Here is a 17612-nt window from a genome sequence, read left to right as displayed (position 1 = left end):
GCTATTTGCAGTTGTTTATTTCTAAGAGCTGATAATGATGGCGGTGGTTTAGGGAGTGTTTACTAGTCATATTATAGTGCTAATTCACCAAGAGTCGCACTGACACATAACTATTAAACAGTGTGTGTGGAAATGTACTCAATGTTTCCATGATCTTCACCCCAGAATCACACTTAGGGTAGAAAAGCCTCTGAAACAGCTTTTAAACCATTACGGATACTAACACTCTCCCTTGAAATTCACACTTATTAAACTCTTTTAGAGATTTCAGCTGTTTAGAGGTGCAGTGTGTAGCATTTTCACATTAATAAATCATTGCCACATTCATTTTGAATCGTTAGGATAAAACACAATCTCTCACTTGGCAATAACTGAATACATGCATACACACACATACATAGATATACAATGTCAAATATACTTGTGATTAGCTGTTTTTTCCATTAAAATAATGTTACAGAAATTTAATTAATAGCATTTTTATATGAATTATGTGTATTCCAGTCAGCTGTGTTACTTGAAAACATAGAATGAAGTCATGTCAGAACCACAAATGTTTTAATGTACCAATGAAAAACCATATATATATAATTGACTGATTACAATTAATTTGGTATTTCTGGGAGGTCATAATTAGGTATGTTGCACGCAGTGTGAACAATATCCCATACCAAGCAGGGTTTCTGTGCACAGTAGTAATCATAACAACAATCTTTTCCGAACCTTAACCAGTGCTTTTGTTGCCTAAATCTAACCACACATGGGATGTAAACCCTGGTCTCTGATGTCAAGTTCCAGAGCTTTGTACACTCACCTTCCACCACGGCCACTTCCCTATGACTAAACACTTTCTACGCTTGAAAAAACGTTGTCACAGAACATAATCAGGCAACTAATACTGATACTAAAAATCATGCTAAGAAAAAATATCACATTGACACCAGCTTGAATGCTGGGTGTTGTGAATTCCTCACGTTACGGAGACTGTGTGGATTATATTATCTATAGCTGCCATCTACGCCAATAACGTACAGCAATTATGTAATTGACGCATTATAAATCCCAGAGACATTGTCGAAGCATCTCGTTTCTCCTTACATTACAGCGGTTGCCTGTACAGAAGTCAGAGACGATGTAAGTTTGGACTCTATAGCTATTGTTACAGCAGGTTAAGCTTTTCCTGAGTTAGTTTCAGTTTGTAATTATGAGTACCGAATGTTAAATGTGCTTACTTGTAGTTCCTTTGGCTAAGATGGAAGTTATAACTCAGTTCAAGAGTGACGCTAATTCATCTGTATTTGGCTAGCTAGCTAACTTCATAATGTACCTGTCTATGCATACTTATAGCTAATGTGTGATATGGTTTATATTTATCATTGGAATTGGAGAGGATGCTTATTTTCATTTGTACAGTATGAGAATTGATGATTGGTGATTAACAGATTAACAGTTTACTCCTCCATAAGAGATAGTAGATATTTAAGAGCTGTGGTATTCGTGTACTATCCATATGTACAGCTTATGACTGCCTGTAATTGGGCATGTTGAAGCGTCTCATAAGGGCAAAGCTGATGACACGCCACTGAAATTTGACTCTGAAAAGAGAAGACAAGAAAACAGGGACAGACTGAGGAGTGGAATAATTGATGGATGAGGACTACATCAAGCTGGTGCAAAAGGCTGCTGGTCTCTAAAACATCCAAATTCCCCCGAAAATATGGAGGACATGACCTCAATGGTAGCTACATTCCTGGGGCCTGCATGAGGTCACAGAGGTCTCCAGGCTTGGTAACTTCTCCCTCTGTTTGATACTGTGAACACCATCTGTCTATTCATTTCAATTTCTATGTCTATGTATATACATATAATTATATATGTCTATGTATATATAATTTGCATAAAAATATTTAGCTACACCTGGCTAATGGGAGGTGAGCACAGAAACTGTACTCACCCCTCAAAGAAGCCCCAGTGAAGCAGTCTTAACGACATGATGATCCTCCCACACAGCGCAGTTCAGCAGTGAGCCTAAGCGTGGCACAGACCCAGGACCAGCTCTGCCTCCCACCAACAACAACACCTGCTGGCGTCCAACGCAGCATTCCCACACACACTCCACACTAACACCACCACTGCTTTCCATTACACCGCCGCATAGACCTACACCACACTCTATCCACCTCCGCTTTCATTCACACATGCATACACGCAGAAACAGAGACATGCACAGTCTTTTTCCTAATAACCAAAATAGTGTGTGTCGCACGCACACACTCTTCCCAAAAAAAAGCGTGTGCAAAGCTGTAGCAACACATAGCAGGGTGTAAACAGTATATTGCTAGAGGTGGGAATATGGTGGGAATATTTCTCACTTTCTCTGTGAGATACAGACGCCTTAAATGGCTAAGAGTGAGGAGAATGTGGCATAAATATCCACAGGTAGTGTAGGGGGGGGGGCTTCAAGTCAACAATGGAGAGATATGGAGCATCCGGACATGGCCACCGGCTGAATGGAGGCCCCACACAAAGAAAGCAGCCGGCAGCCATGCCCGCTCCTCTCCACTCACATTGCACGACACAGCTTCCAACTTATCTCAGTGGTTTTTCTCCACTGTACGAATCTTAACCAACCTTCTAACCAAAACCAGAAACACACATCATGTATATGAACGCGATAACCAGCTTCTAACTATGACGGAGGCCAAGACAGATGGCTGATCCCAGTCCTGATGTTTTTGGAGTGTGAAGTCAGAGCACCCATTTTGTGCCAATCTAAATGTTTGTTTTTGAACATTTACATGCCCCCCAAAAGTTTGGTACAAAAAATGTCACATAACTCACTCTCAAACACATCAATTAAATTAAGACTGTCCACTGAAGAATAAAAAACTGCATCAGTTGTTTGTTCAAATGCCTAAAAACATATGTCATCACGTTTCACTGACAAAGACCTCTAGCAGTTGTAAGATTAGGAGATTATACTTGTCTGTCAGGAGCAAAGGCGATAGTAACGTGATGTTGTCTTACAGACACAAAACTTTGTAAGGAGGAGGTCAGGGTGGAATGTATGGGTAAACAAACTGTGCTACAGGTACAGGTACCTTTTTCCTACTAACCATCAATTTTGATTTCTTTTAACCATTGTGTCTCTGCTTTAACTGACTAGGGTTCTTCTTTTAGCCATGACAGTGACCTGTGTTCCATGACCTTAACAAAGTACATACAGTATTTTAACCCAAACCACAACATTTCCCTTATCCTGACTGAGTCATTCTTTTTTGCCAAAACTTAACCAAATTTCAACCATGGCGGTGGCATATCAGAAAATGCTAATATGAAACATTTTGGTAACAGTGATACCTTGAAAAATAAAAAAAGCTCCAAACACTTACAGGCTTAGAGGTAGAGCGACCATCTACTAATCGAAAGATTGATCCCCAGCTCCCCCCAGCCTGCATGTCGAAGTGTCCTTGGGCAAGATACTGAACCCGAAGTTGCTCTCGAAGACTGTGCCGCGTGACTTAAGTGTTTACGTTACGTGACTTACTAATGTAACTTACTTATTTTAACCGTGAGCTAACCAAGTAGTTTTGATGCCTAAACCTAACCAAACTACGTCCATTTCACAACGTTAACCACGTGTTTATTGTTACCATGACGACGAAGGTATGGTACGCCTCTTGCTGGTTGCTGGACATTCGTAGGATTATGCACAAAAAATGGCGCATTACTTTTCGTGAGATGTCTACGAACCATTTGACTGTATGAGGATATGTTGTTGTATTTGTCAATTATGATCAACATGCATGGGTCAAAGGTAAACAACTAACCACGCTAGCATCAAACAGAGGCTGTGTGGTTAGAGTATAAATTGGCGAAACTAGAGTATTTGAAATGTAATAAGTATACCGAAGGACAGTGGAGAAGTGGATCACACTGCAGGAGTAGTTTGAAAGGTTTCTACAAACATTTTGATGAGATTTTTGGAGTAACTAATTGTCATGAGTATCCCCTACTTGAGATGTGTGTATATGCATTGTTTTGGAAGGTTTTACCAAATTACCTATTTCGATGTTTTTTGATGGAGTTTTTCTGTGGGGATTCATGCTCCCCAGAGGATGAGCACTTGCTATTTTAGACATTTCATGAGTTTTCACTCTCATTAAAAATGGCAATTTTGAACAAAATACTGTATCATTTTGTGCGAGGTTATTATTTTGTGTATAATTTTGTCTAAAAGAAAACTGTCAATAAATTTGCTGTGGATCATTTATGCTCCCAAGAGGATGAACTGTTTTGATTCAAATGATTCAATGAGGTTTCCTCTAGCACCACCTTCAGGACAAATTTGTAGTTTCAGTCCTGGTAATGCTTTACGAAAAGCAAAATGATCAGTATGTTGTTTGTTTTGTCCAAAACTTTGGTATTGTAAGGTCTAATGAACACAAAGGCCAACAGAAACCTTGCACATCTATGGTAAGGGTACAGGGTAAGGTAGGATTTACAGGCTGACTCTCCGGATATTGATTAAAACCATCTCAATGACAAATAAATAAACATTAGCATCAACACTAACTAATCAAATCGGCTTTGTTGGTTTTCCATTTAACATATGAAAGAATGAGATAGATTTTTTAAAATTCCTTTTGGTGCTGTGACCTAATCACAAGGTGCAGACAGAAAGAGAACAAGCAGGCTTTTTAGTGACAAAGACCACCCAGGAGAGATGTCTAAGACATATGTAGGACAGAGGAAAGATTATAAATAGAGACGGTAAAAATAATCGACAGAAGAATTGACACAGCGCAGACAAGACTGCTGCTCTTTGTTCTTGTTGAGTTAAACAGTCCCTTCAGCAGAGGAACAGGCATGTGGTTTTCATTTTTGACAGAATACAACAGAGGGAAGGGGAAGAAAACAAAGAGCATGTGGTGAGGGGGGAGGGAGGAGGACAGGAGTGATGAAAGTTGAGTGAAGAATGTAATTGTCTTCAATACTTAATATCCAAGAAAACATGCTCGTCTAAGTGCTTTTCTCCATTGGGGGTTTGTGGAACGCTGAGGTTTCAGCCTTGTGCACGCTCGTCTCCTCTCTGCTCGGTAAATCAGATATGCGTTACACACACAGGAACACAGACCACAACAAAATACAGTTGGACATGGTTTAGTTATGAAATGTGTCAAAAAACAAAACACACCGTGGCTTCGTTGATGCACTTTCTAGAAATCAACTGAAGAGAAACAGGATTACACAAATGCATCAGCCCAGAGGGAACACTAAAATGACTACAAATAATTGTCCATTTCCATTTATGGAAAAATTTCAGTCATTAAAATAATCCATTCCTGTGTGGAGACAGTTTCCTGTGAACCAACACTAGAATTATTGAGGAAATACAGCAGAACCTGGGCATCTATATTACAGTAGATGGGATGCTTTTTTTCTTTTCTTTTTTTGCTTTTTACATCCAGATTTATACACACTGTGATTTTCTTTACAAATATTGCCTAGTGCAGCATAAAATATTAACCATCGTCAGTTTATACTAAGGGTAAAAAATGTCTTTTTTTACAGTTTCAGTTTGATTTTAATCTCTAAACAGTGTCCTCTGCTAAAATCCAGAAGAGAGAAGAGAAGAGTTGTTAAAAATGTTAGCAGGTTGTTCTTCCTCCTGATTGGTGGAGGTTGTTGGGGCCTGATGAAAGGAAGGTCTGCAGACACTACTTAGGGCTGAAAAACTACTGCACCTTTGACTGCATGTTTTTCTAAAGAAGAAATCGTACTTACTGTTGACAACGTGAAAGTATAATATTCTCAAAGATAGAATAGTAAAGTACAGTGCTCTTCGATGCAAATACAAGATTATCTAAGTCATCTCAGCTCACATTCAGTGAAACTAAATGTAATTTTAAGTAGCGTTAGTGCAATAATAATACAGCAGGTTATATAGCTTACTAATTTTTGTTACACTAACATTTTTTATGACAAGCGTGTGCGATTTGCTGGTTTAATATGAATGTTTTTAATGCAGCATTATGTATATAAATTGTATAAAAATGCTGAGCTTGACAGTTCATTCTTAACCTTAGAAATAGTCACTGACAAAACAACTACACTCAAGGTCCACTTACTCGCTTGTTGCAGAGCTTTCAACCAGATCACACAGAATCCATATCAGTATCACATCAGCAGATGAAGTTTGATCAGCTGTCATGAAGTGTAGATGTCTGAGTGCTTGCTGACCGGGCCCAGTCGGCCTCATCCAGAGGAAGCATCACGGAACCACAGCCATGAGGACCCACCATCTGCAAGAGATCAGGTGCGCTGCCAATCAGGTGGCAGGCACAGGCGTGGGCCTTGGTGTTCTGGACTCTGGCTGCGGAAACTAGTTTTAGGGACGCGGAATGTAAAACCTACTCCCTTGGTTTTAACCCAAAAATATTGGTATTGGACACTGTACTCTAAAATAAAGAGCTCTCCTCCTGTAAGAGTTTAATGTACTCTGAACACAGCATTTTGTTTAAACTCCCAGAGATGTGTTGAAACCAGAAGAGATCCATGTTACTCTCATCAGCACTACCAGAGAACATCAATAAGCAAAATTAAATTTCAGTAAATTGTGTCAAATGCTTGTGTTAAGGGACCAGATTTGCATCTGATGAATATTTTGAGTAGTTATCCATTGTCTGTATTGAACAAGAAGGGAAAACATGTATGTGACTTCCTTGCTTTAGTGGATTCTAGTCTAAGCCTGAGGGTGTGCAGGGAGGCAGCACCATCAACAACATTAGGTACTTATAATAATTCAGGAAGTAATTGGCTCAACTATTTTATTACAAATTCCACTGCTCACCAGCCACAGGAACTGCACACATGGAAACAAAACATTAACAAGGCAAGCCTGCAAATAGAGTCTGCACTTGTGGGGGTTGATGGAGAAATGTGGGGGTATGTGTGTGTGTGTGCATGTCTCCATCTTCCATTGTTCTTGAAAGGCAAATTGCTGCAAATTTTATGCTGTTTCTCAATGCTCTGAGTACTACAAACACATGTCCATTCACCACCATTGACTAAATAATAAGTATATTATATATGTATGTATACTGTATATACTGTTTTTAGCAGTGAGAATGCACTTGCATGTTTTTTGTTGAAATTGTTTATGAAAAAGTTTATGGTGATATTCATATGTGTAGTTGTTATAACTTGGAAGCCATCACATGTTTAGCTTTTTGGAAGAACAATGACTGTACAGAGAACTACAAAGTAACTGCACCAATTATATCTCACTATGTGTGGTATGGTGTTTTGTTTTTTAATGTTGACATAATTGAGATTTTTTTACCTTCATCACTATACTGAAAACTTTACAACTTGAACAAATTGCGCTTATGCTGGGACGTAATGAAAGTACTTCATAAATGTACAGAGATTGGGGAAAATAACAGGAGGTACAGGTTAGTTCTGAGGCTGAGCTGTCATTCAAACACACCCGCAGGCACACGCTATAAACACGTGGCTGGCGTGTACATTGTCGGCCTGTAGCTTGCTACAGCTAACGTCTACTCAGTCGGTACATTGCCTGTTGGAAGCGAAGAAACTCAGACTACACAAATAGTCCAGCAATAAAATTCTAGCTAATATTGCAAGGAAGAAATTCACTTTGCATTTGGTCTGAACACATCTTCATACTGCAGGAAAAATTCATCAGGAGGAGCTTGGGATGGATGGTTGGCCATACAAAGCAGCCAATACATTCAATATAAACATTTTGCTGTCACACTGATAAAACATGGGATCCAAATTATGTTACCTCCAAGTTATTATTATCATCATTATATAAAGCAACAATGTATGAATCCTATGGATGTTGATAATATTTCCAGAAGGAGCAACACCAAGCAGGAGATGTCAGAGCAAACAATACCCCATGCCCTCCTACCACTACGAGGGTGCTGTGAATGGTATGTACCGTAAATCTGACAGCAAATGAATACCGCACTACTGTCTGTTACATCTTGTACTGACAGTCAGAGCCTGGCCTCTCACCAGTCACCCATCCCTCCAGCGAACCTTCTGCGTCGCACAAGCCTCAGGTTAATGAGGTCTGAGGTCTAAATGAGGATCTGAAAATGCTCTCCAATTAACTCCTTTCTCTCAACCTCATCCTCATACAATGGGCTGGGATCACCGAGAGATCTGTCACCCTAATAACTACTCATCATCTTAATTATATTCCACACACAGGCATAGGCTCTCTTGCCTGTCTTTTGGAAAAAATGTTGATGATTGAACTATCCATTGGCCAAACACTCGAAAGTGCAATGAGCACATATGATAGCAATGACTGAGGTTAGAGTTGTAATTGACTGCTGAGGTTTGGCAAGTAACACCAGTGACCACTGCCAGCAGGCAGTGAGCATTCTCAGATTCCAGAGTGTTGAGGAAATAAACTTTTGGGTTGCAAAGGTGCAGTAAGGACAGGGATTCTTGTATTGCTTTCGATGGAGGACATGCAAGAAAGGTTTCTGAAGACTTAATGGCACTTCTTATATCAAGGCAATAGAGAATATAGAAAAAACAAGTCTGGTTGGCCACAAGGTGTGCATTTAATTTTTCAGGTGACGGCGTGGTAATCACATAATTCAATATGCACAATGGAAATGGAATGCATGGGAAGATACAGATTAAATTTAAAGAACAAACTTTCATTATACAAATAAAATACAGTAAAAATAAAAAATATACTCTCAGTTGCCATTTTATTAGGTACACCTAGCTAAAACATAAAACAAAGAATCTTACCTTCATGAAAATTCAAATGTTTAGTTTTTGTTGAAACTGTACAGAGGTGTTGATTCAACTGCTTGATAATTTTGGAGGCTGCAGTTTGTGGTCCTGTTGAACTGTATTGCATTATGCAGAGAGGTGTTTCTGTTATTGATCTTTCCCTAAACCTTACCAGGTCGTTTTTGTGCCGAAACCTAACCAAACCTTGGCCATGGTATTTTTCAACAGTGATCTGTAGCAGTTTTGGAAGGCACTGACAAATTATGTCACCCTGCTGACAGGGGCGTCAGATCATAAACTGCTTCTATGTGTTGTTCTAGAGGGCATGGACAAACATATTTTGTCATTTAATATGGAGGACTTGGTTATAGCAGCAGATTAATGCCTATGGTTTTGGAATACAATGTTCAACAATCACATGTGTGAAATATCTGGGTGTCCACATACTTTTGTGCCATGTAACACTTGAGTAAGGTGCAAACTCACAAAAAAAAACCTAAGCACAACAAATAAAGTGTTACTTTGTTGGTTTAAACAACGTTTATCCCATTAAAACCTTTAAAACTGAGAACAACATCCAGCTACGACATGTCACCAGCTGATTCAAAGCCCTCCAATGAGAGCAACTTGTTGTGCTTTTTCCTCCAGTCTCCACCTCTAACAGTTATGTTTTATTACTGTGGTCGACTTTTACTTGAGCTCAACACCAAATCAGTCACAATTTGTCTTTCCTCATTCCTGGTATCAAACAGACGATGAATCACTCCTGTGGGCATTTTGCACCAGCCAGCCAGCAATGTCAGCTTTTTTATATAGATTAATACAGCGAATGAAGACAGGCGAGTTGTGAGCCTTCTAGCATTCCACAGTTATTCACCATGTCACCAACTCACAGTGATGCAGCAGTACCATTCAGCGTGAGTCCCTTTTGTGCTTTGGATGCCTAAAGGGTCCATAGTATTCTTTTTACACAAGGACTGAGGCACAAGCAGCAGCAGATCGAACAACTTTAGAAGGGTGGGACTGTAAACGGTTCAGACCAGCGCTTAAAAATGAAGGTGTTTTTAGTTCAGCACAATTATGACTTGGGAATTTGGAAAGAGGAGTGATGAGTCCCAGCATAGAAGCACTGAGCATGGATTAAATGTAGTACAGTCAATGATTTAAGGCAATGGGTTGGTATGGGACAGAGGAACTGGGAACACATTCCATCAGGGTAGAAATGAAATCCACTTCGAATCAGACTGCAGAGTAAGGGCGAACTGCACATAAGAATAAAGCTAGGCATCATGTGGGATGGTCATGTTGACCATCCCACATGATGATCCCACACAGAAATTCATATTCAGCTTTATAGCATGGTAGTGGAATATGTCACTGAAGGCACATTTAGAATTTTTGTGTTTGGGTTTACCACTTGCTGCGCTCTTGCCACTTACTGGACCCAGAAACTCCTGATTCGTACAAAGGTGAGGAAGCCTGAGTGGAGCTAAGGAATGACAAGCACCCACAATGGCTGACACCACCACCTCAACCTATAACCGCGTTGGGGGAGTCATGTTCTTAAAAGCATAATGAGGCCCTGAATATGTCCTTTTAATAGAACGATTATCAAAATCTCCATAAATTGTCTTGTGCAAAAACAATTACTGAATTTGTATTTTGAGAGAGCTGATGGTACTTTTTGAATGGAGTTAAATGCAGTCTGGAATGTTTTTTAAAGCCAACATCTAGTGGACATTTGTGGTACTGTATCTTAAGGCATTTCCTCATTAGCTTTGGCATTTGGCCATGTGGTTGCCACTCAAGGGTGCATTGAAACCACCAAATAATCACAAAACATCAAGGAGCTATGTTGGTATGAGCATGTTGCTACAAGTATTGGGGAGAAGATGAAATACAAACCAGGAAGTCCAGTTAGGTTTATCATAGGTTAAGACACTGCACAAAGCTACAAGCTACACAACAACTACAAGGTATTCTACCTGGTATGGGCATTTGCATGTTTTTTGTTGGTATATTTGAATTGTTCCTAGATTACAGAGGTTTGATGGTTGGACCAAGACAACCATCAGTGGTGTTATTAAAAGGATTTTATGACTCGATAACCTCAAAGGAAACTGTACAATTAAAAAGACAAGAAATGCCACAAAAGTTTGCATGATGTCGGGGAGCCCCAGTAGCTCAGCTGGGAGAGAGTGTGCCACTAAGGCTCCTTACAGCAGCGTCCCGGGTTTGAACCCAACCTAGGGCCCTTTGCTGCATGTCATCCCTTCTATGCCCAAAACAATTATAAAAGAAGTTTGCATTATGTTAGGGTGAAGTTTCAGACTTTGAAAATACTTAAGGAAATGCATTATGGAGATGAACATATTTTAAAAACATTTAAATGTGTTTCTCTTATGGCCTTTTTACCTCGAGTTGCCAGTAGCCTTTTTCAAGTGAATACTTGGATGAATGTACATTATCATTACATCCTTAACTGACACACACAAACACTTCACTTCTAACACACATAAACATCTACACAAACGCTTAAAGGGTGTTTCATGGCCATTAAGATCACAGCTAATCTAAATCACAAATGGTAGATAATGTAAAGATTGTTTGGCAAAGCCCAGATGCTCTCCAGTCAGTGGGTACCGGTGTTGTGACAGGTGATTCAGTCGAGTGCTGCACTAATCTGAATAAGTGCCACTTAATGCTGAATGGTGGTGTTATATAAGGCTTCATCGAGGGGCTTCCAACCCACAGTGCCACAAACGGCACTTCACAATTGAGCAGTTCCGAAAACCTGAAAACTACAGTAGCATGGCCATAGACTACTGTGGTGTGTCCAACATTTAGCAGGAACACTATCTTTTGTGTCTCTCTCACTGTACACAAAACTTCAGTTTACAGCCAGAAATGAACATTAGGATACTTTTTTAACTTATCTCCTTATTACATCAGCACTTTATCAGGAATTTCAAATTATGATAAACTTCCAATACAGATTGATTCAATCAACAGTTTTGTTTCTTGATCTGATTGCTTTTTTTTTTTCAAATGAACATGTGCATGATTTACTTTGTTGGATAAATATTAGATTTTTCCAGATGCAATACACCTGTACCAGCATCCAGTACCCACATGTAAGCTATCAATAACACAGCATTCCTGTAATTTAATAACAAGCAAATATTTAAGCATATTTGTAGTATTGCCAACTTTGCTTGAAATAAAGCATGGCTGCAAATATACCTATGGTTTGTAAATACATCATTTTCACTTTCATTTTAGTAAAATCCACCAGGACCTAGACATGGTTCATGTCCCACATAAAAAACGTAGAGCAAGCATCCACATACTGGATCATCAAGGCTATCACCAGACAAGAACTGTGATATTGGACCAAAGTGGTGAACCAACTGACTGACAGAGAGACTGACATTGCCATCCATAGAGCCATGCTGCTGTAGTTACTATGTAGTAACTGAGTTGCTGGGTAGGTACAAGCAATTAACCAGTGTTTGCATGGCAGGTATCAGTGGTTTCTGGGGTCTATATGATTAGGAGTGAGCCAGTTATGGCTCATTATAGGCTGTAACATAAGTGTTACGAAGTGTCTTGTCATGATTGAACTGTGCTGTGTATAAAAGTACACAAAGTGTGTTTCTTCAGCTATTTTAATGGGCCTCCTCCACACCTCTCATAATGTGCAGCCAGGCATAGACAGGATGCTCCATAAAGTCTGTTGGACAGGCAGAAGGCTCGCTGGATAAAAGAAGACAAACCCTACAGGTCCTCAATCAATACTGCTGGCATCAATATTCACCACCTCACTGCCCCGATACCAGCAACTAACAGTCTCACTGCTTTGTGTGTGTGTGTGTGTGTGTGTGTGTGTGTGTGTGTGTGTGTGTGCATGCAGCCATGTTTGAAAGGAAGACCAAAATAGAACAGGGTAAAATTAAACTCAATATGGTATTGATTTCATCTTGCTCATTTCTCATGTCTGCAAGTTTAATTGGATCTACCATAACGACATGCCAAGGATGAAGACAGTCCAAACAGCAACAAAATCTAAAACTACCCACCAAGTAACTATTACCCCATAAAAGTAATTGCCTGGCTTCGATTTCCCCTAACCAATTCCTTCCTCGTGTTGTATGACATGCCATATCTCGAAACTGAAAGAAAGTGGGTTGAAATTAAGTGTTTAAAAGCTTGAAATCTAACAAAAAGAGTTTTACAAGATTGAAACTACGTTTTGAAGGCTTGCATGTTTTGAAAGGCTTAAAAAAAATTCAAATCTCTGCGAAACATTATTTTGTACTTGAGTTTTCTACAGCACAGTCTTTTTACAGTGTTTCTCCAACACATTTTCAGAGTTTCAAATGTGTCACTGTTCTCCCGGTTAGTTTGTTTTCCAGGTTTGAAACCTTGTAAATGGGGATCTGAAAAGTGGTGCGCATATGTTGGGAAACAAGTTCCGAAATGTTGAAACTTGAGTTTCGAAAGGGCAAATCTTTATTTTGAAACTTTTGCAGATGTACATTTGCACTGGTATTGCACTGTTCTTACAGAGTTTACAATACCCATTTTTCAGAGATCTGCCCACACATTTGCAAGCTAGCGAGTCACGTGATTTCTGGCAGCCTTGTCTGGTCTGAAACTCCGAAACAGACAGTCTGAAAAAACTGTGCCTGACTCCGTCAGCTCCTGGCTAATCCAAAAATGGGCAAATACGTGGAGCGTGGGTGGAATGAAGGCTGGTCGCTGAAACCAGCCACCTGTGACCAGGGGTTAAATTGGGATTTGTTATATGGGGGGCTCTGTGGTTTCAGGGTTGCTATGGGTGCACATGTGTGCGCATAGACTACAAAATCTAATTTATATAATTTAACAAACTGTAAATAAAATATAACAAGGGAAAACCCCTGCTCTGAACACTAAAACACTAATCAGTTATTCTAGATACTGTTAGCAGTGTGCAAAACTACAGCTGATGACAATAAAATATTTCTGTAAGCGTACTCTTGTGTGTATCTGTATCAAATATAATACTATCAAAACATTTGGTTTCTTTTTTATGCAGGTTTAGCAGCTGCAAAAGCCATGCAATCCTTTTGTGAATTCGCCCCTGAGTTTCAACCTTTCAAAGCTTTTTTTCAGTTTTGAGATATGGCATTATATTCATCCTATAGTGTTGTGGCCAGAATAGATTTTTCTGAACCACATACAAACTCTTGCAGTCATTAACATGTCAGAAACAATTATTTTCATGTTTGCTCATGTCACACTGTACTGTATTCCACAACAGACTGGATACTTCATCTGAAATATAAAAACAACAATAGACCACTGGCCAAAGCACAGTAAGAGCCCTAGAGGTTGATTCATTGTAATAATATTTCAGGTTTTCTCTTCCCTTAATTATTATGATAACTCATAAATTATATTCAGTGCAATACTGGCAGTCTTGAAGAAAATTATTGCTGTATTTCCAATATGAAATGCCTGTCTCCAAGCAAAACAAAATTCTATCCTCCTAACTACTCCAGATGAGCTCTTTGTATGCAATATTGCTGTGAATACATATCCAGAGAACAAACACAGTTTCAGTCCATCATGCATTATCAAGAAGCAGCAAGGAAAGAGAATGATGGCCCTTTGCTCTTTCATCAGCAAACACCTAGGAGGCAAGACTGGAATTCAGTCTGAGATGATCGGTGCCGAGCAGCTACAGGCTGGTTCTGTCTACCACGAGGACAACCAGGTCAGAAAATGAGTGACGACAGTCAGTTAGCAGGCCGAATAACCTCTAGCTGTTTGGAGGTTTTCATGCACAGTAACAGAGCTCTGTAAAAATAATAGGGTCTTAGTCACAAATAAGCAACACCTTTTTTGCTTTCCTTTGCTCAGTCTCCTGGGGAATTTTGTTTTCTTTTTCACCTAGCCTAAGGATAGTGATGTTAGTCAAAGTAAGACATCATGAGAACTAATGTCCAGATTGCAATGTCATTTTTGTATTCATATACATGATCTCCAGAAGATTATTTGGTGATCCCCTGACTTTTCCTCTAATGACACCATCATGCCAAACTTTATCAGTATCTCCAAAACCAATGGCTGAATATCAAATTCAAATTCAGCCTTTCCTCTAGCTGGGGATGCACCAAACCAACGTTTTATCTCCAGATACATTCTGATCCTTCAACTCAGGGTATCAACACAAAAAACTGAATCGGAGACCCTCTGTGACTGAATGAATATAACTGAGAGACAAGACGGTGTAGTCCCTCAATCATCCAGGAGTGTTCCATCATAGAAAAGGTTTCAGTCGTAGTCATCTGGACACTGTTTTCAGAATCAAGACGTTTCGGCTCCCATTTGGAAGTCATTCTCAATTGTGCAAATGGTCTGAGAACTCAGAAATTTAAGCTACTCTGTGTTGCTTAAGTCCTGCCCTCAGGGAGGAGTCTTCCTGAGTGTCTGCTGTTTACCCTGCCTAGTTTCACCTGAAACTGACCTTCTACAGGCATCTAAAAGCTACAAACCACACATTTGAAGACAGTGAGGTGAAGATTCTAAGTAGAGAGAAGAGTTGGTTTGAAAGAGGAGTCAAAGAAGCCATTGTTGTGAAAAAAGAAAACTCCTCTTTAAACAGAAATGGTGGTCTGAGATTCAACTTGCCAACCATTTACCACAGTGTATTAACACCATGGTCAAGCCAATCATATGCTAATCAGGTACTTAACAGTGATGAGGGAGGTGCAGCCAGAAAACAATAGGCCTGATTACTGGGCCATGGAAAGAAGGTCAGTTTCAGGTGAAACTAGGCAGGGTAAACAGCAGACACTCAGGAAGACTAAAGTACAGAGTAGCTTAAATTTCTGAGTTCTCAGACCATTTGCACAATTGAGAATGACTTTCGGATGGGAGCCGAAACGTCTTGATTCTGAAAACAGTGTCCAGATGACTACGACTGAAACCTTTTCTACGATAACTGAGAGACTGAATGTTATAATGACATTGACCAAGAAACTGTATTCAATGTGGATCGGTCATTTCAAAGGTGCCAATCAACACTGATACTGATCTGGCGTATCAGATCAGTGCATCCCTACCTCTTGCCTTAGGACAATCTTTACATTTTTAGACCCACTATGCACTGGTAAGGCTCTCTGACAAAATAATCAGTATGTTGTTCATTCCATCCAACACGTTCATACTAGCTGGGCTTTAGTCTTTAGTCAACCTATCATCCTATCTGAGTCATGTTGTCCACCTGATGAATGTAACACCAATGTTCACTCTCCTTTTTGTTTGGATTTTTCTCAACGCCTGAGAAAAATATGTGGCTCATGATGTTCTACTTTGTCCACCAGCATGACAGGTGATCCACAGTAGGTTTATCAGAGCCTTTTCATGCTAAAAGCAATTACATGCTGCTGTTGGAAACAGTTAAGGAGAGTGGCTCGCACTCGACCATAATGTAAATGTGTGATGCCTAAAACCAAAGCAATATTGTATTTATATATTCAAGCAATTCCTCACATTCCAAATGAACTTTATTAGTCTTCGAAAGAGTGGAATGTTTCTGTCCCTTAATAATCTAAATCACTGCTTCAGGTGTGATGTTTGATGTGTGATGACATGAAAATGCCCAAATTTAATTTTAATATCAGTCTAAAAGTCACTATTTTCCAACAGAAAAAGTAAATCAGAGAGAGAGGAAGGCAGCACAGGAAGACAAGAGGACAGAAAAAAGGCCAACGGTGAGGAGTAAACAGAATGTCAGCCACTTTTAAAACATAATAAATCATTTGTAAAACAAGGGCTCACATATGAACACACAGCTCGGTAGCTGTGAAGTGTTTCCAGCTTTTTCCTCATTGTTTTCCTCATTGTCAGGGTGAGCGGTGTTAGCAGGTAACAGATAGAAGCCCGATGGCAGCGCGCGCTCTCTCAGATGATTCTTCATTACCTTTAAAGAGTGAGGAAAATGTCCTGAAGCCGATGATATGCTAATAAGAATCCCTGCTGAAACTAAGGCCTCCAGCTCCAACATATGGCCACACAGACTCCTCACATCATTATGCCAAGATGAGGAAGCACTTTGTGCCCTATAGCCAAATATGAAAAGATATGCACTTTCTTATATCAAAATCTAATAGGAAATAAGGAAATCTACTGACCACATCCACACCCCAAGAGGATGAAGCCTTTTGATTGTAATGACCTTAGACGTCTTAGGACAAACTGTAGTTGTTTAGCCTGCTGACAAGGCTCTAAACCATCTAAGCAGTAAAGTGCACATAGTTTGTGCGAGGAGAAGCATAACATGAAAAGGACCATTATGTAAAGCATTACACTTCCTACAAAACAGCTAACTAGGATGTTATAGACTACATACTCTAACCTGGTTCCCCATTCTTTGTTATTTTTGGTTGAGATTTTTTTACCCAAGTCTCAGTAGGATCGAGAGAATTACATAACTTCTGGAATTCAGAGACATACAAACTTCTCCTCCATTCTTCTCTACAGTAACATTGGCATCGCCATAACTCTCACGTCATGATAACAGTCTGAACTCTACCAGAAGTTAAACCAGCTCTAAGCAAAATCGTCAAAACGCATGAGAAGCAGTATGACTGATGTAAATAAAGGACATTATTATCTACCAGAAAGCACAAAGTTGTGAGTTAACCAGTAGCACAGCATCTTTCTCCATTAAAATTAATAGCCTTGCTCCAATGCAATCAAAATCATTGGTATGTTGTTTCTTCTGTTCAACACTTTATAGAGCAGAAACGATAAGTTGATTAATCAATTAG

General features: G+C 39.5%; 1 protein-coding gene across 4 annotated transcripts in view; it reads right to left on the bottom strand.

Annotated features, from left to right (window-relative positions):
* grik2 (glutamate receptor, ionotropic, kainate 2) overlaps positions 1 to 17612 on the bottom strand; it is a 342363-nt gene that overhangs the window by 284645 nt on the left and 40106 nt on the right. The gene's annotated exons all lie outside the window — the stretch shown is intronic.

This window comes from Siniperca chuatsi, linkage group LG9, assembly GCF_020085105.1.
Source record: "Siniperca chuatsi isolate FFG_IHB_CAS linkage group LG9, ASM2008510v1, whole genome shotgun sequence".
Classification (NCBI taxonomy): Eukaryota; Metazoa; Chordata; class Actinopteri; order Centrarchiformes; family Sinipercidae; genus Siniperca; species Siniperca chuatsi.
This window is presented reverse-complemented; position numbering and strand designations above follow the sequence as displayed.